Consider the following 19,605-nt stretch of genomic DNA (forward strand, 5'->3'; position numbering starts at 1 on the left):
TTAGTGTGGATGATGGGTTGGATTTCTGGGCTGGTTGTTGCAACTGTGGATGAGAATTCTATTTCTAAACATTGTCTAGGTGTTGTCCATCTGTATAGTCAGGTTATCATATCTTAGTGAAAAGTCAACATTTTGTAAATGTTTAATATTTTGTAACTAAACTTGTAATGCACTTAAAGATGGGGGAGAAGAATGAAATTAAGGAACAATTACTGGAATTACTGGAACAATTACAAATATAACTTGAGGTTATACTATGCAGCTTCACAGGTTGCTCAATGGTAAAGAATCTGCCTGCAATGCAGGAGACATGGTTTGATCCCTGGGTCAGGAAGATCCCCTGGAGGAGGAAATGGCAACCCACTCCGTATTCTTGCCTGGGAAATCTCATGGACAGAGAAACCTGAAGGGCTATAGTCCATGGAGTCGCAAAGAGTTGGACACAATTGAGCATGCACATACACACATATATGTACCATCTACTGAGCATGCACACTTATGCATGTAGAGAAAATAAGCAAATCCTTGAGCTTGGATGAGGTTTTAAAGACAGAGACAGATTGGTTAAAAGACAGTTTTGTAGCTAAGGTCAGAGATTCCTGAAAGGGGCTCCCTAGTCCTTTCAAATTGTAGAAAAAGACCAAAGCATTTTTTTGGATGTTGAATCTAAAAATCTCAGTTATTGACTGGAAGTATGTATCACACAGAAGACTAATTCCACAGAGAGAAGTATGTTGGTAGAAAGGAATTCGAATCAGAAAGTAGAATTAAAAGAGAGAGAGAGGATGGGGGGTGGGGGGGACAAACAGAGACACAGAGAGAACAGCAAGAGAGTGAGAGAGATATGTCAAAGAAGACAAATAAGAATACCAGAACACACAAGAAAAATAAGAGTTGGAGGGAACAAGCATAAGGAACTATGGTTGGAATTTATACAATTGTCTCCAACAAATTCCATCTTGAAAGTAGGCTCATTCACAAAATTCTTTGCTTTGGGAAAAAATGGATTCTAGAAGGTTTCTTTGGTATAGAAGGCACACAGGGTATTTTCCTCCTAAAATGAACTTGACTCTTATGGAAGGAGCAACTTGTACAGAAATTGACATTGCATGCAACTGCCTAGAAGGAACCCTGATTGTCAAGAGTACAGTGATTTGATTCTGCTGGGAGTTAGAGAGGCCATGTGTTTTTACATTGGAGGTAAGGCTTTCCTATGCTTGGTAGAAGAATGGGTATAATAAAACAGTCTATTCATAAGGGGGAATACAAATGCCAAAAAACATAAAGAATCATAGCAGAAAAGAACTCAGAGTTTCTTTCTTCTTTTTTTCCTTTCTTTTTTTTTTTTTTAATTTTGTTCCACTCCCAGGAGGAATCTCTTCTCAGACAACCCATCTGTAAAATGTAATTTAAATAAATGGATCTGTCCTAAAGTTACATGAATTCCAAAGAAAATAAACCATCTGAAATTCTTATTCCTCTAATTCAACATCTGTTGTTTTTCTTTTCACTTTTTCTCAAATACAGGAATAATTTCACTCCTGGGCTGAATGGAACATTTCATACCAAATTTTTATAGAAGGATGTTTTAATACTTGAGTGATTAGACTATAAAATGAGAAATTCTAAATTAACTTGGGATGATGCTAAAATGTATCACTTCATTTCTCCCATCTTTTCTGGAAAGAAAGCTTTAATCACCTTGCCTTCAGTATTTCACAGTCCTCCTTCTTTAGCATTCCCAAAAATGTTTAGATTGGCTACTGAAATGTGAGGTTAAATTTATGGGCTTGATTGTTCATCTCTATTTGGAATGCAAATTTAAGTATGGATATGACAGCTGGGGCCAAGAGGTTAGGAGGGATGGCAGGGAGAAAAGGACAGTAGAATATATTCTGGGTAAAATATGTGATCTTTCAGTCAGAAAGATGATAGAAAATTGTCCCTCAAATTCCTACTGCGTGTATTTTAATATGACATATTTGGTATTTTTAAAATATATTGTTTGATATTGTAGCTACAGTTGTGTACTTTGCTAATCTAGTCAACAAAGTCCAAGAAAAAGGGATCTTGTACATTGTACTTACAACATTGTTCAGCACAAAAAAAAATGAAGTTCAGGAAGTGTTCAATGAATATATAGAGAAGGAAGAAAGCAGAAAAGAAAATGAAAAAATAGGAGGCAGAAAGAGAAGGTGGAATGTAGGCAGGAAGGCTATGCAAGGAAATGGCAGCGATCCCCATATGGAAATAGAATGCTTTATATAATATGAATGTTCTCCAAATAAAGGCATAAATTGAAGATGTAAGATGAAATTATTTCACTTTTTTAGACTTTTTTGGTCTCCCACTTCTGCCATTTTTGTCATTCAACAAACAGGCAAACATGTAATCAAAGAACACAATGAACAGATAGTGGCAAACTATCATTCTGTTTTAACATCAGTAATTTTGTGTTATGGAATTGTTTTAATGTAATGATCATTAGCGTAAATTACACTTTCCCTTCTGTCTGCTTCAACCTACACTGAACTCTTTCTACTTCGATAGTTTTAAAACTTTCTACTGTATAGTGATATAAAGCTTGCACTTCACTTTATGCCACTATGTTCAATCTAGCTAAATATACTGTAAACCTCCAGAAGGATTGGGTAAGACTGAATTCCTGAGTTTCTTCGTATCGCCTAGCATGACACTTTGCATTCAGTAGTTACTCAGTAGATAAGTTTGTTAATTAAAATAATATGAAATGGAACTTCTGTTTCTGCTAAAATGGAGTACCCCTTTTCCTCCCATGTCCTCCATCTTTCTATTAAAAACTCTGGATGTAGCACAATAAATATCATAGGGATATCCTGAAAGGTGGAAAAGTGGATGGGCTGCTTGGAGGTATTGGGGTTTAAGGAATGATATGGTTGTTAGTTCTCTGGGTTTCCTTATTGGCTACCATATATTGAGGAAAAAGTTCTATAGAATCCTCCAACAAGGAACTGTCACCAGGCAGAGACAAAAAACGTTCCAAGAAACACCTGTTTCTCTTAGCAAAAGGACCAGAAAACATATGGCCTGATAACAGAAAAGTTTTGGAATGCTCACAGTTCTCCAGCCAAACACCAACAGAAAACTCACACACTACTCGCCAGTGATTTCACCAGGGTTGAGTCGTGATTTTCCACCCTATTCCCAACCCTGACAGAACTAGGTAGCAGCCTTTTCATTTTCCAACCAGTGTAATTGCAGAAACAGCCATGGAGCTAAGCTTCCATCTTCTACCTGGCAGAAGATAGCAGTGCTCTAATTCCCAAGCCACATAAGTTTCAACAGGGTACAGCAGTGAGAACAGCCTTCACTCTCAATAGGCAAAAAAAGACTTAATAAGGTAATGTGAAGTGAGGTAACCACAGCTGTACTTCACCTCATCCTCTCTCATATCAGCGAGGCACAGTAGCAAGCTGAGCCTCTACCCCCAACTGGAATCAGTAAGACTAAACAACAAAGGAGACATTAATAGAGATCTCAATCCCCTCACCATTCCCATGTCAGCCAAGCCCAGGGAGGAACTAAGCCTCCATACCTACCAGATATCACCAAGGCACAATGAAGTGGTTTGAGGCAGGAGAGTTGAATCTCTGTTCCTACCTCCCTACCCCCATGTCACAACCCCCGTTTTCAGCAAGGTCCCATGGGAAACTGAGCTTATACCTTCACTCTGAGGCAAGGACAGTGTAAATTGATGGTCCACTTTCCTTGGGTTTAGGGGGAAGGTGAGTTTCCATTTGTTTTCAATCCAGAAATGTGAATCAGTGTTCTACTTTTCTGAAGGTGGTGTTGCAGGGCCAAGTAAGAAACTGAACATACAGATTCAATTGGCCCTCAGCTACACTTCAACAAAGTAATTATCTGCTAAAAGGGATATAAAATCAAATAAATAAGATCAAGTGTCTCATAATATAATACACAAAATATCCAAGATACAATAAAAAAATCACATGTAATACACCCCTTAACTCAGATTGGGCAATTGCCTGCCTCTCCCTGGAGTGGAGGGGTAAGAAAAAAAATGGCAAAGATTCCCAGAATCTCTGACTGGGCTGACTGGTGAAGAATTTCTCCTCGGTGAGTCCGGGTGCAAAGTCTACTTAACTACTGTGCAGACACCAACACAGAGAGTCAGGGAAAACAATCAGGCAAACTTGCCCCCAAAAAAGGCTGTGGAAGGAGATGGGACATAGCATGGTACTGGGAAGGTTAGCTTTGGGTTAGGGAAGAGACAGTGATCCCTCTATAGTTTGAAGGAAGCACAATAGAATATACAGGGTATAAAAAGTTACATCCAGACCTCTGATGGAAATCGAAACTCTTCCTTAATGAATATTTTTCTATGATAGGTCAGAGTTAAAGTCCTCTACTGAGAGGAGAAGGGATAGTGGATAGGAAGATGAAAGAAAGTGACAAAGGTTATAATAATTGTGTAGGTTAACTAAAAGAGAAACTGATTAAACAAATATAAGGAGCTTGACAGTGCTTCCTACATGGCACTAGTGGTAAAGAATCTGCCTGCCAACACAGGAGACATAGGGACTGTGGATTTGACCCCTGGATGGGGAAGATCCCCTGGAGGAGGGCATGACAACCCACTCCTGTATTCTTGCCTGGAGAATGCCACAGACATAGGAACCTGGTGAGGTACAGTCCATAGGGTTTCAAAGAATAGGACACAACTGAAGCAACTTAGCACACATGCGTGGAAGGAGATTGATAAACACCTCTGATATCTCAGCTATTATTGACAATATTTTGCAGCATAACTAATCTAGACATTTACACAGCCATCAACAAGCAAGTTTTGATGTAGGAGCAAAGAGGACTATTTCTAAAACTGTTCCAAATTTAGTGATCTGTAATGTAGGCATGATTAAAAGGAAAAGATGATAAAGAACTAAAATTGCAAGTCAGGAAATACTTCAGTGATTGACCATTGGACGCAGGCGAGGAAAGAGTATATACATTGAGTTCAGAGCTGATGAACTAGGAGAAAGTGGAAGAATAATTTGACAGAAAATCACAATAGTTTCAAAGAGCAGGTGTAATGGAAGAAAATGAGCTGAAAAAATAGAAGGTTGTGGTCAGTTAGGTAGGATCAGAAGTCTTACTGAAATCCAGTACATGTGAATGTTTGGAGAGTCAAGAGTGTATAAGTTATTTTATCGATTTTAAAGTCATCCAAGTAAATGAAAGGATTAATAATGGAAAAGGAAGTTGGTAAATGAAAAAGAATATTCTTTAGATTGACAGATCATCATTATCGTCTGGCAAACATTAATGTAGCTCTTATTAATACAGGGCTGTTCACACTACTTGACATATATTATGCTATATAATCCACACAACCTCCCTTTTAGGAAGATATTATTAATACTTTACAGATGAGAAAACTGAGACACAGGGATATTAAGTAACTTGCCAAACTGCACTGTTAAAATAGGTAAAAGAACTGGGATTGAAGAACGGTTTGGTTCCAGACTCTATATTCTTTACTACTACACCATGGTATGTGGACATTGGATACAGACAGAGGTGGGATAAATAGGTTACTAACAATATAAGACTTGAAGCCTGTGGGCCACGAGATTAATAGCATGTTTGAGAAGGCTGAAAGTAAAATTGTGTTCTTCGAAAAGATCTCTGTTTCAATGAAGGCAAGGAATTTGGATCAGAGAAAACTGTTTCCATTGGGTACTCACCATTCTCTTATATGCCAAGAGACTGTTTCTGCAAGTAACTGTAACTCGATGTTAGGACTTTCCATGGCTAGGAACAAAACTTTTGGGAAGCCAGATAATACTCCCTGCCAACTAAAGATGCCTATGTCTTAATTCTCAGAACCTGTGAATGTATTCAGTTCAGTTCAGTTCAGTTCAGTCACTCAGTCATGTCCAACTCTTTATGATCCCATGAATCGCAGCACGTCAGGCCTCCCTGTCCATTACCAACTCCTGGAGTTCACTCAGACTCACGTCCATCGAGTCGGTGATGCCATCCAGCCATCTCATTCTCTGTCGTCCCCTTCTCCTCCTGCCCCCAATCCCTCCCAGCATCAGAGTCTTCTCCAATGAGTCAACTCTTCGCATGAGGTGGCCAAAGTACTGGAGTTTCAGCTTTAGCATCATTCCTTCCAAAGAAATCCCAGGGCTAATCTCCTTCAGAATGGACTGGTTGGATCTCCTTGCAGTGCAAGGTACTCTCAAGAGTCTTCTCCAACACCACAGTTCAAAGCATCAATTAGGTAACACAAAGAAGGAAAAATAGGACTAACTTTGAGGTGTGATGATTACCCTAGATTATCTGGGTAAGGTAAACACATATGAGTTCTTATAAATGGAACAGCGAGTCGGAAAGAGAGAAACAAAGACATGGAGGCAGGAAAAGTACTTAGCCCAATATTGCTGGTTTTGAAGGTGGAAAAAGTACACTCTTGGAGGAGACTGGACTGCAAGGAGATCCAACCAGTCCGTCCTAGAGGAGATCAGTCCTGAATATTCATTGGAAGGACTGATGTTGAAGCTGAAACTCCAATATTTTGGCCACCTGATGCAAAGAACTGACTCATTTGAAAAGACACTAATGCTGGGAAAGATTGAAGGCAGGAGGAGAAGGGGTCAATAGAGGATAAGATGGTTGGATGGCATCACAGACTCAATGGACATGAGTTTGAATAAATTCCAGGAGTTGGTGATGGACAGGGAGGTCTTGTGTGATGCAGTCCATGGGATCACAAAGAGTCAGACATGACTGAGTGACTGAACTGAAATGGCTGAAAGTGCACTCTGAGGTATGGAAAACCTTTAGATCTGAAAAATGAGAAGCAATGAAAGGAAATATTCTCCGGAGCTCCAGAAGGAAATGCAGCCAAGCTAACATTCTGCTTTTAGCTCACTAAAACCCACTGTGGGCTTCTGAGCTATAGAATTGTAAGATGATTAATAACAACCAAAATAATAATAATAGCAATAATAAATTTGTATTGTTTTAAACTGCTAAATTTGTGGTGATTGTTAAATTAGCCATGGAAACCTAAAAGAGCCTGAAGCCAGTGGTGGACAGGAAATGGAAGATGAAGAGCCCAGCTTCCTCTCCTTTGAGTGGAACATCTCTGGGTTGTTCCCAGAGATCCCTAGCAAGACTAAGCACCAGTTACCCACACCCTGACCTGCTAATTAAAACAGTCTATTGACTTTCTTCTTTCTCCTGTCTCATATCTCTTCTCCTTTACTGTTACTTCCTGGGACCACTTCTCTAATGAACTACTGGTACACTAATCCATGAGACTACTTCTGGGGATCACAAACTAGGACAGAGATTCCTTGAAAAATTCTATGAAATTCAGGAGGATTTAGGGGACCTTTTTTCTTACGAAGTGAGAATTTCCAATAGAATGCATCTGTAAGGAGGACTGCAGAGAGACAATGAGCCATAGTTCTAGGACAGTCAGAATAATGTGAGTTTTGATCAAATTTTTCAGGCATATAGATAATGCTTATTCATTTATTAAAACATAATTATTCAAATGGTATTAGTTTCTTAAGTATATTAATATAATTTTGTCTCATCTGTTAAACATCACTGAAATGGTCCTAATGTAATTTTCTTAAAAATAAATTAAATTTAGTTTTAATTAAACTATTCTTTTGAACTTTGCAAACTGTAATGGGAAGTGAACTGTGTTATTATTAATACTTCAATTAGCTATCTTTCTAACTTCTATTTAATTATATAATCCCTAATTTAGGATAGTATCTTCAAGTTGAGAATATATAGACATCTGATATTTTAGTTGAAAAACAAAAGATTATATTCATTTCATAAAGATTACACCCATTTTGTACCATGCAATTAGGCTTCCCAGGTGGGTCAGTGGTAAAGAATCCAGATGCCAATGTAGGAGACTCGGATTTGGTCCCTGTGTTAGGAAGAGTCCCTGGAGAAGGAAATGGCAACCGACCAGCATTCTTGCCTGGAAAACCAATGGGTAGAGGGCTACAGTCCATGGAGTCATGAAGATTCAGATATGACTTATCAACTGAGCGCACACACATGCACCATGCAGTTATTGTTTTTGATTTATATCAGCAATCACATTCTAATAAGTTCAATCAATAAGTTAATTTTACCACTCCACAAGCCATCTAAAAGCTTGGGTTTAAATATGAAAATTAAGTTATGTTATCTGTGTAGGGGAGCAAAATTTGCCACCCCAACATTTCTTTGGCATGTGCATTATTTTGAGCTGAAAACAATCAAGGTCCAAAAGATCTGGAAGAACCTTTGTACTTCCCCCTAACTGCCTAAAAGAATGTTGAATAATTTAGGCAAACTTTTCCCTTCTACAGAGTTAACACAAATGAAATTAGCCATGTACAATAAAAGACAGTATTTAAATCTCTGGAATAAACATTTCATGTCTCAAAGAAAGTTGAAACTGACCTGAACTTCAAAGAATGTGTAAGATTTGAATGAGGAAGAAAAGGAAGAAGAAGCAATGCATTTTAAGGGATTAGTTTAGTTCTGCAGAATACTAACTTCAGGGTGTGTGAAATAGAACTCAGAAAATGTTTGTAGGATGTGTATTACAAGGGGAGGCAGAATAGAGGGACATGGCTCGAAAATACTACCCAACTAAAAATTTTCCTGATGGTTCACACTATTTGCAGCTGCTTTACAACTATTTAGACTCTAGGTGTTTTCTTTTCTTTTCTTTTTTAATGTAGATCTGCGATCTGTATCATAATGCAACCTGCCCTATGATCTATCTTGGGATGATTTATGCTACCATCTTATTCTGCACTGCTAGGTGGAGACTATTTTGGGTGAATTGCATGAATCACACCATGTGGGTAATTCATTATTGACTCTATCTACCTTTGAGGAGAGCCCTGTTCATGCAAATTCAGAGTTGTGACTTGTTCCATCATGCAAATAACAAGATTATTTCTCTGTTCTTTATCTGCTATGCTAATCCTAGAATATGAAATTTATCCATGGCTAAACTTTACTCTTTTGATGTAAAAAATCATGAGACCACAAGTGTGGACCTTTTTACTAATTTCTTTACTTGTACCAAAAGGCAAACACTCAGAGCATCCTCAGGATTACCAGTTGTGCTTCTAAATAATCAGCTTATCTGTGTCTAGTTTTTTGCAAGTTGCTATTAACAAAAGAATTTGTGTTTGTGTATCCTGGTTTTGTGATGCTTAAATATGCAAATGAATTTTCTGTTTACATATAACAATTCCACTGATGCCTTTTAGAATTCAAAAGTAAAAATAATCACATAGCACACTCTACATGAAACTGGATCAAATATATAGAAAAGATGGAACAAAGGCAAAACCAAGTGGCCCTGGTAGAAGACAATAACTTCCCTAAAATGAATTTCTGCTTCTTTAAGCAGATTAGAGCACAAATAAATCTATTTATCATATAGAAATGATATGGGGTGTATTTAGTTTAAAAAGCAGAATACCCGTGAGCCAGAATGACCAGAAGATTCTAAGTTTTTGACCTCTATTGCAAATCTATTTGACTCTTATCAGTAAGAATGCAGAAATTCTGGACTAAACTCTTTGGATGACATTTTACATTTTTATTAATTATTGTCATAATTAAAAGTATATACTACTACAAGGCTAATTATGAAAATTTCTACCAATGTTGTTATTGGAATGGTTAGATAACGTTTGGAGTATAAATCAAGTGATTAAATTAGATTCACAACTGAGCCATAATTTGAGAATAATTTCACATCTTTCCTGTTACAATGTTCATTTCCCTAAGTTCCTTTTGTTCTCCTTTTTTAAAAATGCTTGTAGTGTATAGTAATGTTAGTCACTCAGTTGTGTCTGACTGTTTGCAACCCCGTGTTCTGTGGCCCACCAGGCTCCTCTGTCCATAGGATTTCCTAGGCAAGAATACTGGAGTGGGTAGCCATTCCCTTCTCCTAGGGGTCTTTGCAACCCAGGGATCGAACCAGAGTCATAAACCATTATAATTTGTTGATACTCTTTTTTTTCCCTCCAATTTGTCTTCATTTATTTATTTTTAATTTACAATATTGTATTGGTTTTGCCATACATTGACATGAATCCACCACAGGTGTACATGTGTTCCCTATCCTGAATCCCCCTCCCACCTCCCTCCCCTTACCATCTGTCTGGGTCATGCCAATGAAACAGCCCCGAGCATCCTGTGTCATGCATCAAACCTGGACTGGCAATTCATTTCATATATGATAACATACATGTTTCGATGCCATTCTCCCAATCAACACACCCTCGCCCTCTCCCACACAGTCCAAAAGAGTATTCTATATATCTGTGTCTCTTTTGCTGTCTCGCATACAGGATTATCATTAGCATCTTTCTAAATTCCATATACATGCATTCAGTTCAGTTCAATTCACTTCAGTCACTCAGTCGTGTCCGACTCTTTGCGATCCCATGAATCGCAGCACTCCAGGCCTCCCTATCTATCACCAACTCCCGGAGTTCACTCAGACTCACGATCAACAAGTCAGTGATGCCATCCAGCCATCTCATCCTCTGTTGTCCCCTTCTCCTCCTGCCCTCAATCTCTCCCAGCATCAGAGTCTTTTCCAATGAGTCAACTCTTCGCATGAGGTGGCCAAAGTACTGGAGTTTCAGCTTTAGCATCATTCCTTCCAAAGAAATCCCAGGGCTGATCTCCTTCAGAATGGACTAGTTGGATCTCCTTGCAGTCCAAGGGACTCTCAAGAGTCTTCTCCGACACCACAGTTCAAAAGCATCAATTCTTCGGCACTCAGCTTTCTTCACAGTCCAACTCTCACATCCATACATGACTACTGGAAAAACCATAGCCTTGACTAGATGGACCTTTGTTGGCAAAATAATGTCTCTGCTTTTGAATATGCTGTCTAGGTTGGTCATAACTTTTCTCCAAGGAGTAAGCGTCTTTTAATTTCATGGCTACAATCACCATCTGCAGTGATTTTGGAGCTCCCCCAAAGAAGTCTGACACTGTTTCCACTGTTTCCCCATCTATTTCCCATGAAGTGATGGGACTGGATGCCATGATCTTTGTTTTCTGAATGTTGAGCTTTGAGTCAACTTTTTCACTCTCCTCTTTCACTTTCATCAAGAGGCTTTTTAGTTCCTCTTCACTTTCTGCCATAAGGGTGGTGTCATCTGCATATCTGAGCTTATTGATATTTCTCCTGGAAATCTTGATTCCAGCCCAGTATTTCTCATGATGTACTCTGCATATAAGTTAAATAAGCAGGATGACAATATACAGCCTTGACATACTCCTTTTCCTATTTGGAACCAGTCTGTTTTTCCATGTCCAGTTTTAACTGTTGCTTCCTGACCTGCATATAGGTTTCTCAAGAGGCGGGTCAGGTGGTCTGGTATTCCCATCTCTTTCAGAATTTTCCACAGTTTATTGTGATCCACACAGTCAAAGGCTTTGGCATAGTCAATAAAGCAGAAATAGACGTTTTTTTTTCTGGAACTCTCTTGCTTTTTCCATGATCCAGCAGATGTTGGCAATTTGATCTCTGGTTCCTCTGCCTTTTCTAAAACCTGCTTGAACATCTGGGAGTTCATGGTTCACGTATTGCTGAATAGCTCTAGTAATTTTCTGGTGGAGTCTTTAGGGTTTTCTATGTAGAGGAGCATGTCATCTGCAAACAGTGAGAGTTTTACTTCTTCTTTTCTAACCTGGATTCCTTTTATTTCTTTCTCTGCTCTGATTTGCTGTGGCCGAAACTTCCAAAACTATGTTGAATAGTAGTGGTGAGAGTGGCACCTTTGTCTTGTTCCTGACTTTAGGGGAAATGCTTTCAGTTTTTCACCATTGATGATAATGTTTGCTGTGGGTTTGTCATATATAGCTTTTATTATATTGAGGTATGTTCCTTCTATTTCTGCTCTCTGGAGGATTTTTCCTCATAAATGAATGTTGAATTTTGTCAAAAGCTTTCTCTGCATCTATTGAGATAATCATATGTCTTATTTTTCATTTTGTTAATATGGTGTACTACACTGATTGATTTGAGGATATTGAAGAATCCTTGCATCCCTGGGATAAAGCCCACTTGGTCATGATGTATGACCTTTTTAATGTGTTGTTGGATTCTGACTGCTAGAATTTTCTTAAGGATTTTTGCATCTATGTTCATCAGTGATATTGGTCTGTAGTTTTCATTTTTTGTGGCATCCTTGTCAGGCTTTGGTATTAGGGTGATGGTGGCTTTAGGATTGGTGTTAGCTCTTCTCTAAATGTTTGGAGAATTCAGCTGTGAAGCTGTCTGGACCTGGGCTTTTGTTTACTGGAAGATTTCTGATTACAGTTTCAATTTCTGTGTTAGTGATGGGTCTGTTAAGGTTTTATATTTCTTCCTGGCTCAGTTTTGGAAAGTTGTACTTTTCTAAGAATTTGCCCATTTCTTCCATGTTGTCCATTTTATTGGCATATAATTGCTGATAGCAGTCTCTTATGATCCTTTGTATTTCTGTGTTGTCTGTTGTGTTCTCTCCATTTTCATTTCTAATTTTATTGATTTCGCTTTTCTCCCTTTGTTTTTTGATGAGTCTGGCTAATGGTTTGTCAATTTTATTTATCCTTTCAAAGAACCAGCTTCTGGCTTTGTTGATTTTTACTATGGTCTCTTTTGTTTCTTTTGCATTCATTGCTGCCCTAATTTTTAAGCTTTATTTCCTTCTACTAACCCTGGGGTTCTTCATTTCTTCCTTTTCTAGTTGCTTTAGGTGTAGCAGCTAAGTCGCTTCAGTCGTGTCCGACTCTATGCGACCCCATAGACGGCAGCCCATCAGGCTCTGCGGTCCCTGGGATTCTCCAGGCAAGAACACTGGAGTGGGTTGCCATTTCCTTCTCCAATGCATGAAAGTGAAAAGTGAAAGTGAAGTCTTTCAGTCGTGTCCAACTTGTAGTGACCCCATGGACTGTAACCTACCAGGCTCCTCCGGCCATGGGACTTTCCAGGCAAGAGTACTGGAGTAGGGTGCCATTGCCTTCTCTGCTTTAGGTGTAGAGTTAGGTTATTTATTTGACTTTTTTCTTGTTTCTTGAGGGATGCCTGTATTGCTATGATCCTTCCCCTTAGCATTGCTTTTAAAGTGTCCCGCAGGTTTTGGGTTGTTGTGTTTTCATTTTCATTTGTTTCTACGCATGTTTTGATTTCTTTTTTTTATTTCTTCTGTGAATTGTTGGTTATTCAGCAGTGTGTTGTTCAGCCTCCATATGTTGGAATTTTTAATAGTTGTTCTCCTGTAATTGAGATCTAATCTTACTGCATTGTGGTCAGAAAATATGCTTGCAATAATTTCAATTCTTTTGAATATACCAAGGCTAGATTTATGGCCCAGGAAGTCATCTATCCTGTGGGTTTCATGTGCACTTGAGGAAAAGGTGAAATTCTTTGTTTTGGGGTGAAATGTCCTATAGATATCAATTAGGTCTAACTGGTCTATTGTACCATTTAAAGTTTGTGTATCCTTATTAATTTTCTGTTTAGTTGATCTATCCATAGGTGTGAGTGGGTATTAATGTCTCCCACTATTATTGTGTTACTGTTAATTTCCCCTTTCATTTTTGTTAGCATTTGTCTTATATATTGTGATGCTCCTATGTTGGGTGCATATATATTTATAATTGTTATATCTTCTTCTTTAATTGATCCTTTGATCGTTATGTAGCGTCCTTCTTTGTCTCTTTTCACAGCCTTTGTTTTAAAGTCTATTTTATCTGATATGAGTATTGCTACTCCTGCTTTCTTTTGGTCTCTATTTGCGTGGAATATCTTTTTCCAGCCCTTCACTTTCAGTCTGTATGTGTCCCTTGTTTTGAGATGGGTCTTTTGTAAACAACATATATAGGGGTCTTGTTGTTGTATCCATTCGGCCAGTCTTTGTCTTTTGGTTGGGGCATTCAACCCATTTACATTTAAGGTAATTATTGATAACTATGATCCCATTGCCATTTACTTTGTTGTTTTGGGTTCGAGTTTATACACCCTTTTTGTGTTTCCTGTCTAAAGAAGATCCTTTAGCATTTGTTGGAGAGCTGGTGTGATGGTGCTGAATTCTTTCAGTTTTTGCTTGTCTGTAAAGCTTTTGATTTCTCCTTCATATTTGAATGAGATCCTTGCTGGGTACAATAATCTGGGCTATAGGTTATTTTCTTTCATCACTTTAAGTATGTCCTGTCATTCCCTCCTGGCCTAAAGAGTTTCCATTGAAAGATCAGCTGTTATCCTTATGGGAATCCCCTTGTGTGTTATTTGTTGTTTTTCCCTTGCTTCTTTTGATATTTGTTCTTTGTGTTTGATTTTTGTTAATTTGATTAATATGTGTCTTGTGGTGTTTTGTCTTGGGTTTATCCTGTTTGGGACTCTCTGGGTTTCTTGGACTTGGGTGATTATTTCCTTCCCCATTTTAGGGAAGTATTCAACTATTATCTCCTCAAGTATTTTCTCATGGTCTTTCTTTTTTCTTTTTCTCCTGGGACTCCTATGATTTAAATGTTGGGGCGTTTAACATTGTCCCAGAGGTCTCTGAGGTTGTCCTCATTTCTTTTAATTCATTTTTCTTTTTTCCTCTCCGTTTAATTTATTTCTACCATTCTATCTTCTACCTCACTAATCCTGTCTTCTGCCTCCGTTATTCTACTGTTGGTTCCCTCTAGAGTGTTTTTGATCTCATTTATTCCATTATCCATTATATATTGACTCTATTTTATTTCTTCTAGGTGGTCCTTGTTAAACCTTTCTTGCATCTTCTCAATCCTTGTTTCCAGACTATTTATCTGTAACTCCATTTTGTTTTCAAGATTTTGGATCATTTTCAATATCATTATTCAGAATTTTTTATCAGGTAGATTCCCTATCTCTTCCTCTTTTGTTTGGTTTGGTGGGCATTTATCCTGTTCCTTTACCTGCTGGTTATTCCTCTGTGTCTTGATCTTGTTTAGATTGCTGTGTTTGGGGTGGCATTTCCATTTTCTGGCAATTTGTGGAGTTCTCTTTATTGTGGTGGTTCCTTGCCGTGGGTGGGTTTGGACAGGTGGTTTGTCAAGGTTTCCTGGTTAGGGAAGCTTGTTTTGGTGTTCTGGTGGGTGGAGCTGAATTTCTTCTCTCTGGAGTTCAATGAAGTATCCAGTAATGTGTTATGAGGTGTCAGTGGGTTTAAAGTGACTTTGGGCAGCCTATATATTGAAGCTTGGGGCTATGTTCCTGTGTTGCTGGAGAATTTGTGTGGTATGTCTTGCTCTGGAACTTGTTGGCCCTTGGGTGGTGCTTGGTTTTAGTGTAGGTATGGAGGTGTTTGATGAGCTCCTGTCGATTAATGTTCCCTGGATTCAGGAGTTCTCTGGTGTTTTCAGGATTTGAACTTAAGCCTCCTGCTTCTGGTTTTCTGTCTTAATCTTGCAGTAGCCTCAAGACTTCTCCATCTGTACTTCACTTTCAAATAGTTCCTTGATCTGGCTTATACTTCTCAAGATCTATAGGCCCCTTCCTCTGTAGTCAGTGCTAACTACAGGGTTTTAATCTATTGCACCTGTCACTTCCAAGGCAGGTCCCTGGTTTTTTTTGCTTTTTCTGTTTGCCGGTCTCTTCAGTGTCTAATTTCTGCCCTGACACAAAAGGGCAGTGGTGGACACTTTTTAGGCTCCCTTGTTCAGTCGTTCTGTGGGGAGGGATGAATGCTGCAAACATATATCACTGGCATCTGTGGGGAGTGCTCGCAGTGTCTCAGCCACAACAGGTTTGCCCCAGCTCATGGCATGTGTGCTTTCCCTGTCTACACTGCTTAGGCTCTAGGTTGCTCTCCTGGGAACTGTCTGAGGCCGGCCCTGGGTTGTATGCACTTTCCAGATTTAAGCCGCTCAGGTTCAGGCACTCAGGTACTCCACAAAGGCACAGACTCGGTTGGGCCTGCATTTTGTGCCCTTCCCAGCTCCGAGCAGCTTAGGTGACCAGGTGTTTGGTGAGCGCGGTAGCTGCGACTTATCACCTCCCCCAGCCCTGCCGCTCAGTTTTCTGGGTGTACAACCAGCGCACCTTCTCAGGTGGATGTTGACTGTTCAGAATCCCAAGAAGTCTTGGATAGCAATGAAGCCTGCTTGCAGTAAGGTAGATGATGCCTCTCTGGGGCTGCAATTGACCCCTTCCAGCTCTGGCTGCCCTCGCCTGCCTGTCTCTGGTGGGGGATGGGCTGGTCTGCTGCAGGCTAGCTCTGCTAAGTCCTTTGTTCTGTGGGCTTGACAGTGTCTTACGTTAGGGCTTTTCGTGGGGTAGCTATCCCATAGTCTGGTTTGTTATCTCAAGTTAGTTCCCTCATATTGCCCTTGGGGCATTCAGGCCTGGTCCTTACTCTAAGCAATGCAGCCCGAGCCTCCCTGCCCAGCCCCCACTTGTTAGTGGTGGATGCAGGCATCTGTGCTGCTTATTCGCTGGGAGTTACCATTGGGCACATATTCTGTGGGTTTAATTTATTTATTTATTTTTCCTCCCGGTTATGTTGCCCTCTGAGGTTCCAAGGCTCACCACAGACTCACCGGTGAGAGTATTTCCTGGTGTTTGGAAACTTCTCTCTTTTTTAAGACTCCCTTCCCGGGATGGATCTCCATCCCTGACTTTTTTGTCTCTCTTTTTACCTTTTATATTTTTTTCCACCTCCTTTCGAAGACAATGGGCTGCTTTCCTGGGTGCCTGATGTCTTCTGCCAGCATTCAGAAGTTGTTTTGTGGAATTTACTCGATGTTCAAATGTTCTTTTGATGAATTTGTGGGCAGAAAGTGGTCTCCCCATCCTTTTCCTCCACCACTTTAGAACCGCCCCCTGTTGATAGTCTTATTTTATTTCTTTATTTTTAAAAATTTTATTGGAGTATAGTTGATTTACAATCTTGTGTTCATTTTAGGTGTATAACAAAGTGACTCACTTATATATATATACATATATTTACTCTTTTTTAGATTTTTTTCCATATAGATGATTACAGAATATTGAGTAGAGTTCCCTGTACTATACAGTAGGTTCTTATTAGTTATCTATTTTATACATAGTAGTGTGTATATGTTGATTCGAGTCTCCTAACTTATCCCCCTCCTCTTCTTTACCTTCTGGTAACCATAAGTTTGTTTTCTATATCTGTGACTCTACTTGCATTTTGTAAATAAGTTCATTTGTACCATTTTTTTTTAAGATTCCACATACAAGCAGTATCATATGATATTTGTCTTTCTCTGTTTGACTTACTTCACTTAGTATTAATCTCTAGGCCCATCCATGTTGCTGCAAAAGGCATTATTTCATTCATTTTATGGCTGAATAATATTCCATTTTATATATGTATGACTTCCTTTTTATCTGCTCATCTCTCAATGTACATTCTTTAAACATTTTATTGGGGTATAACTGATTTACAATGTTGCACAGCAAAGGAAACTATAAGCACAATGAAAAGACAACTCTCAGAATGGGAGGAAATATTTGCAAATGAAGCAACTAACAAGGGACTGATCTCCAAAATATACAAACAACCCATGTAGCTCAAAATAGAAAGAGCAAACAACCCAATTTAAAAATGGGCAGAAGATATAAAGCTATTTCTCCAAAGAAGACATACAGATGGTTAAAAAGCACATGAGATGTTCAACATCACTAATTACTAGAGAAATGCAAATCAAAACTATAATGAGTTATCACTTCACACCAGTCAGAATGACCATCATCAAAAAGTCTACAGAGAGGGAGGCAGCCTTTCCTCCAAATGGAGCGCCTGTGCTGGAGCAGGACAGCAGCAGATTGGAGCCCAAACTGCAGGGGGGGGGGGCGGTGAGGAGGGGGCAGCCCACTGCCCAGTGGCATGGAGGCATGACCCCAGCTACCTGAGCAATCAGTCGGCCACATTCCCTACAGGTTTTGGGGCTTGAGGCTGCTGCGGTAAACTCTGTCCAGTTTTCAAACCACACAGGCTACTCAAATTGGAAGGGCCAAGTGCCAAACCCAGACCAGCTCCATGATCTGTCTAGGAGCTGAAGCTGAACAACACTAATCAGGATGATTACATTTTCAGGGGCTATGGGTGAGACTCATGTACATGTACCAGGCTCATGTACACGTGCAACCCGTGATGGGAGACGAGCATAATGGAGAAGGCACCATGTACATTGCCAGAGGACCACCTTCTTGTTTACAGAGAGAAGGTAGTGCTAGTAGCAGACATCATCACCCCCAACCAGTTTGAGGCTGAGTTGCTGACCAGGAGAAAGATCCACAGCCAGGATGAAGTCTTAGAGGTTATGGACAAGTTATACTCCATGGGGCCCAACACGGTGGTCATCACCAGCTCCTACCTGCTGTCCTTGAGGGGCACTGACTACCTGCCAGTGCTGGGGAGCCAGAGGACATGGACCCCTGATGGCTCCACAGTGACTCAGCACATCCCCAGGGAGATGCACAAGGTGGACACCATCTGTCAGCACTGGGGATGGCTTTGCCGCCATACTCTTGGCGTGGATGCACAAGCACCCCAACAACCTCAAGGTAGCCTGTGAGAAGACACTGTCAGCTACACACCATGTTCTGCAGCGGACCCGCCTCCATAACACCAGGTGTTAGGTGTCTCTATTTCCGTCCTTGTGAAAAATGTAACGGCTGCCTTCGAGCTGTGACTGAAACTTGATGCTCCACAGTCACTTTGGTGGGGACATTCCCAGAACCCCCAAAATATGCACATCTCAGTGTGTCAGGAGGCTGCCTTGTAATTTCCGTGGCCATGGGACACAGGCTGCTGCATGGCCAAGGGCACCTGTGGGAAAACCACTGCAGCTGGCCCCTTTTGGAAAACTCATTGGGTTTATGGCAGAATGGGTCATGTGCTGTGTGTTTGCTGCCCATTCCTGGTGACAAATATGTCAAGTCACTAGGTCCGTGTGCAGGTACAGTGTGCAGAGGTGGGCTCCTCCTGGGCCCCCACCCCCCACCTCTCACTAGCGTCTTTAACCCCACCCGCCAGTTATCTCGCCCCCCTGCCCTGCAGCTCTGTGTCCTGTGCCAGCCAGGTGGGGCATCTCAAAGCCTCCACAGCTTTGACCGTCCCCACAGCGGGTGGAGGACACGGCAGAGACCTTGACACCAGTCCAGGTGTCCACTGCTGGGGTGACCTTCCTGGCCCCACTTTGCCAGGAATTTTGAGCACCCCCCGCCAGGTGTGGATACAGGCAGGATAGCCCCTGCTTATTGCCCACCCCCAACTCTTGGGACTGCAGGGGTTCACATCTCCTGAAAGTCACAGCCTGGAGGGAAGCAGGGAGATAGCTGGATGTGGGGGCCCAGATGGGGATCCCTGGGGAAGCAGGCTGTCCTAGGGTAGCCCTTCCCCCCATCCCACTCTCCCCAGTCCTGGCCCCACAGACACCCTCCTGAGGCCAGGCCCACATCTCAAGGACTCTCACCTCCTTAGTGCTGCCTTTAACCCTGTGTTGAAAATGCCCCCAAATGAAGGCAGGTGGGTCCCCACTGGACTCCTGCACTCTCTCTTG

At 40.6% G+C, this 19,605-nt stretch overlaps 1 pseudogene; it reads left to right on the forward strand.

Annotated features, from left to right (window-relative positions):
* Positions 1–1,181: 1,181 nt before the first annotated feature.
* Positions 1,182–18,682, forward strand: LOC101109154 (pyridoxal kinase-like; annotated as a pseudogene).
* Positions 18,683–19,605: the final 923 nt, after the last annotated feature.

The sequence above is a fragment of the Ovis aries genome, chromosome X (assembly GCF_016772045.2).
Source record: "Ovis aries strain OAR_USU_Benz2616 breed Rambouillet chromosome X, ARS-UI_Ramb_v3.0, whole genome shotgun sequence".
NCBI classification, from domain to species: domain Eukaryota; kingdom Metazoa; phylum Chordata; class Mammalia; order Artiodactyla; family Bovidae; genus Ovis; species Ovis aries.